This window comes from Urocitellus parryii, chromosome 9, assembly GCF_045843805.1.
Source record: "Urocitellus parryii isolate mUroPar1 chromosome 9, mUroPar1.hap1, whole genome shotgun sequence".
In the NCBI taxonomy this organism is placed as follows: Eukaryota; Metazoa; Chordata; class Mammalia; order Rodentia; family Sciuridae; genus Urocitellus; species Urocitellus parryii.
In genome coordinates this window covers 112,407,593-112,413,467 of record NC_135539.1, presented here as the reverse complement: position 1 = coordinate 112,413,467, position 5,875 = coordinate 112,407,593, and positions in this window count along the sequence as shown.

Below are 5,875 nucleotides of genomic sequence, written 5' to 3'. Positions count from 1 at the left end.
AGAGGAAAATCTATTTTTCCTCATTTATTAGTTGAAAAGTTGATTACATGCTCTAAGTGCATACTACAATACAAGTCAAAGTCTTTGGTCCCATTCTAGAGGTAAAGCAAACCATGGCCCAGGCCTAAAGAAATAGGCTAAGTGAGCCCAGATAAACCAGCTCTCCCCGTCCTCCCCACCCTGCCTGGAGGTCCTCCCGGTGACCTCCCCCACCAATGTTGCCTGTGTCCTCACCCCAGTGACCATTTCAGTCCTGTTGCTAAGGGACACTTTCCCATTTACTCCAGCCCTGTATGATGGTTTCGTTGCCATGGCAATGCATCAGCCTGAAGGAAGAGTGAGTGTGTGTGTGTGTGTGTGTGTGTGTGTGTGTGTGTGAAGTTTGGAAGGCACTGCTGGATGCAGGGGTGAGGTTCTAATTGGTTTGATGGTTGCTAGGGTCAACAGGCTTATGATTGGCTGACTCTGTTTATGTGGCCACCCTGTCCTAGAATTCTCTGGGGATGCAGTTGTCGCCCCACTGAAGTCTAGAGTGTCATGCGAGATGTGTGCGTGCCTTCACGTGCTTGAGCACTCACGTACCTGCACATTTAACACAAATGGTGAAAAGAAGATGAATGCTTGGCCCAGAGATCAGGTAGGAAGTCCTGGGCTCTTGCTGGATTCAACACTAGGACCAAATAAATGTCATTTTTCTCCAAATTACACCCACTCCCCATAAATCACTAGAAAACATCATTCTGAGGTCAGCCAGAGGAGCAAGAATTGGCTCTACCTGGCCCAGTCCTGCTGTCCCCACTGACTCATACACCTCAAACCAGTTGGGCCGCAGTGGGTCCATCCATGCCGTGGTCTCTCTGCTGCCAATCTCTCTCCTCCCTGCCAAGGACGGACATGCTCTGGCGGTGAGCTTCTCTATCCTTGCTTGGCTTCCCATTTTGCATGTCTTCACTTGACTGAGGAGGGCCGTAAGCCAAACACGAGTGACCTCCTACACATGCAGATGGCTTGACGGTTCACAAAGCACCGTCATCTCCAGGCCCTTTCAATGCTCACCTCCCAAGAGGTGGACATTCACCCTCTTCCCATTTTGCTGAAGAGGAACACGGAGGCCCAGATAAACAGAGCACCTCCTGTACCTCAGGGGCAGAATCAGGTCTCCAGCCTCCCAAGGGCCTGCGGTGCTTTCGGAACCTGTGCCTGCTTGGGTGTGGGTAGGGCCAGAGGGGAGGAGAGGCTGTGGGTGGGAAGGAGATTCTCCCCGTCTGGAAGCTGTGGCTGGGATGGAGGAACGGGGCGGACTTGAACTTTGGGTTTCCAGAAGCTATTCAAATGTGCTGCCCACACAGTCTGTAGGGGAGAGCTGTTTCCAGCTTCCCCACTCAGCCCTCAGGCACCCAGAGAGACCGTCCTAGCTGCTGAGTGGTGGCATGTCCCTGGCAGCAAGGAGGACAGCCAGGATGGGAGCCGGGAGTGGGCTGGGCTGCTGCTGCCCCCCCCCCCCCCCACTGTCAAGCTCTGAGGCCCGCCAGCATCCCTGCTGAACTGCTAGGGCCACCAGGACCTCCCAGGGATGCTACAGACACCAAAGGCTGGCAGAGGGAAAGGGAGCTGCAGGGCCCACAGGGGAGGGACTCCAGGAGCCAGGGGACCCCGGGAGTAGGGTGGAGGTGGGAATCCCAGCTACCAGGCTCTTGCCTGACCCTCTGCAAGGAGGAGTTAATGGGCTGCGAGAAGGAAAACAGCATTGACTGGGTGCCAAGTTCCCATCCCATTGGAATCTCACAGCAGCCCCAGGGGAGAGGGGCTGAGTTACAGTCAGGAAATAAGTCAGAGGTGGACCTGCCCAAGGTCACACCGTCTATGTGGCCTTAAAGCCCCATAGGGCTTGCTCCGTGGGCAGCAGGGTGGACGTTCCTCCTTAGTGGGAGGCCCAAGGTGATGTGGCTTCTGTAAACCTGGGCTTTCGAGAGACATATGGAAAGTAAATTGGCACGGGAGGAGGGCCGGGGACCCTGAAAAGTTTGGGGAGAATTTTTGGAAGGGCATAGACAGGAAGCAGAAAAGTGAAGGCAGCCCAGATAGCACATACACAGGGACCTCTCGCCATCCAGCCATAAGCCCACCCACGTGCATGACGTCACTCTTATGCGGCTCTCCATTTATCCCTGAGCATCCGCCCTTTTCTTTTTTCTTTCTTTCTTTCTTTTTTTTGTTTTTGTTTTTGTTTTGGAGGGGTATGGGGGATTGAACTCAGGGGCCCTCAACAACTAAGTCACAGCCCTAGCCCTATTTTGTATTTTATTTAGAGACGGGGTCTCAACAAGTTGCTTAGTGCCTTGCTTTTGCTGAGGCTGGTTTGAACTCGAGATCCTCCTGCCTCAGCCTCCTCCTGAGCTGATGGGATTACAGGCGTGCACCTCTGCTCCTGGCTGCTCATGCCTATTTCTGTGGCTGCCAAATCTCTGCATCCCATCCTCTGGGCTCCATGGAGATACCCACCTGCAGCTTAACCCTTCCTGCAATCCCAAGAAGCAAGACAATGCCTTCAGAACTGCCAACCTCAGAGATACTGAAATGCAGTTCCGTGTCAGGGATGGGGAACTGGGGATGGGTAGGTAGCGTGACAGTCTCTGAGCTGATGGCTGGCTCTGCAGTGTTTAGGCTGTGACTGCTCCCTGTGAATTTGTTCCTGATTGACTGGGGCCTTCTCCTCCATCCTTGCCAATATGACAGTCCTCTGTGCATCTCTCTTCCAGTAGACAGCTTCTTGAAAGCAGGAACTGAAATTCAAAATCATCCCTCTAGGGGTTGGGGATATAGCTCACTTGGTAGAGTGCTTGCCTTGCATGCACAAGGCCCTGGGTTTAATCTTCAGCAACACACACACACACACACACACACACACACACACAATCATCCCTGTAGCCCAAAGATCAATATAGTCCTTGGCACATGGCAGGAGTTCCATAAGTGTTTGTTGAAAGAACAAATGATGGTAACCATATCTGTTATTTATCGCGTTCCTATATGAGCCAAGCCCTATGCTAGGCCCTAAGCATACATTGTCTCTACCATGAACAACTACACAAAACTGATTTTAGTATCTTTGCCCTGCAGACTGAAATGTCGACTCAGAAAGGTTAAGTCACTGGTCCAAGATGACACAGCAATACAAGAGAGTGCGATGAATAAAGGCACACCTCAAGTGCTCCAAAGCCCCACCTGCACTTTGGTGCTTCCAACCTTGCCTGTCTTCACTCCCGTATCTTCTAGAATCAAACAGGCACAGAGTTCTGAGGCTCTGTCTCCCCAATCTCTCTCAAATCAGTTGCCTCCTTTCTCCCTGCTGCTGCTGCTCTGGTCCACGCCTGCACCATTTCACCAGGACCAGCCTCTAAACTGGGGTTTCCACCGTCACATTTTCCTCCATCATGAGTCCTCCACTCAGCTGCAGGAAGGTTGTCCTGCACCACAGACCTGGTGATATCTCTTTCCTCTGAAATGCTCCATGGTGCCCCATGTTTTGGGGGGCAGGGTCCTGGCTCCTTAGCCACGGTGCATGTAGCAGGGTCTTCAGGCCCCAGCACCTCCTTCCCTCTATAGTCAGAGCATGGGTTGGAACCTCCAAAACCACAAGCCAAAAAATAAACCTTTTTTCTTTATAAGTTGATTATCTCGGGTATTTGTTATAGTGATGGATAGCTAACTGACACAAGTCTCCTATTCATTTCCCTCCTTTGTTCGACCACAAGCTCCTGGAGGGTAGGGACTGGGTTTTATTCATATTTTGTGCTCAAAGACCTAGCTATTATTCAGCATATAAGAGATATTTAGAAAATATTTGCTGAGATCTCTGTCTCATCCCCCTGGCTCCTTGAAACTCTGCCCTTTGGCCACATTCTCTCTAATCCTCTAGTAAACACAGGCCCTTAACCATAGTCCTTCCCCCTGCCCCGCCTGCCCTCTCCTGCCTCTCATGGCCTTCCTTCTCCCCAGTATTCTCATTGTGCACAGGGATTATGGAGCCAGGCAGGTGGCTTCTTCCTTCCAGTCTCAAGGCTGTGGGTCCAACCACTCTTTGCAACTCTTTGACACTTGGCAGCTTCATTTTTATGCAGTGCTCATGCCAGGAAATCCGCATGCCCTGGCAGAGGAAACAGAGGTCGCAAAGAGCTGGGAGGCCCTCCATGAGATGCCCCTGCTGACTACCTGCTGGTCACTCTTGAGCATGGGCCCTGTGTCTTCTCTCTCTGTCTCTAGCTGAGGCCGATGTCTTCCTGAAGGAAACTGTTCTCTTCTTAACATCTCTCCCCAGGGAAAGGGGTTCAGGCCGAACACGTGCACACCGTGTGGTCTAACCCCTCCTCAAGAGACCTTGGCCCCAGATGTCCCTGGCTGGGCTGAGGACACAGACCTGCTCGATTTGGTGCCCCCAGAGCTGAAGCATATCTTTTCTCACAACCCTCAGAAGGAAGCAGGCCTGAGAGGGGCCCAGAAGAGGACATTGTGTCCTTCATGCCACCCCAGCCTTTTTTTTTAATCCCCAGTCAGATGGTGTGGGTTGAATGGCCATGCATGGACTCCCCCATGCCCTCACCCCCAGTACTGGGGATTAACCTCAGGGCACTCTACCTCTGAGCTATGTCACCAGTCCTCCCCTTCACACGCACACACCCTCTGCATTTTTTTTTTTTTTTAATTGAGACAAGGTCTCTCTGAGTTGCCCAGGCTCACCTGGAACTTGCAATCCTCCTACCTCAGCCTCCTGGATCACAGGATTTCAGGCATGTTCCAGCGTGGGGGCCTGGCATAAACTGGATTCTAATCATGACTTGCCACTAACTGCTTGTGGGACTTTGGGCCCGTTCAATCTCCTTTCTGGGTCTCATTTTCCTCTTCTGTTAAATGGAAGCTGAACTAGCACTAGTTATTCTGTAAACCTTCTTAGATGTGTCTCAATTGGCCTGTGGGGTTTAACTCTGGAAAGGACAAACTGGATTACCCTTCAGGATGAAAAGTGTGAAGGATGGCTGGTAGCAAGGGTTTCACTGGGGCCCTGGAGACACGGAGTTGACATGGAAGGTAAGTGACAAGTCCCATTGGACAGAATAGAGTCCCAGGGTGACCGCTGTCTTGAAAATGGTGAACAGAACCTATATATGCACATCAGGGTGCTAAGTGCTAGGTCCAGAATCAGACTCAGAGGGTAGGATAGCTACATTTAGAGATCGCCATTCTTGGGGAATCACATATAGTGCCCTGGCCCCTGTCCTGGGGTGATCCAATCTTGAGGGCCACATGCCCCTAGTCAAGGCTCTCAGGGACAGCCCTACGAAGGAAACAGGAAGAGGCAATTGGACCCTGGTTCCCAGAGTGGGAGAAAGGGGTGGGCACCCGGACCAAGGGAGCCCTGGGGATTGGCAGCGGCTGTGGGCAGGGCGGGAGGGAGGGGGAGGAGTCAACTTGTACCGAGAAAAACTCTGGCGGGGGCCGGGCTTTTCCCTTCCTCCTCCTCCTCCTCCTCCCTCCTCCTCCCTCCTCCCTCCTCTCCCCTACCTTCCTCTACCCCTCCCTTGCCCTCCCCGTCTCCCTCCTCCTCCTCCTCCTCTTCCTCCTCCTCCTCCTCCTCCTCCTCCTCGCCCTCCTCCTCCTCCTCCAGCTCAGGTTGCAGTTTCTCTGGGAGCCGCTCACCTTTCGGGAGCAGGGGAAGCGGCCCCACGCCGGGGCAGGGACCCCAGCAGGGCGCAGGGCGCAGGGCGCAGGGCGCGGCGCCCAGCCCCGCAGTCTCCCGGCCGTGGCGGGCGGGCGCGCGGCGACCCAGGACACGCGCGGCGCGTCCCGCGGGAGGTGCGGTGAGTGCGGCCAGCGGACC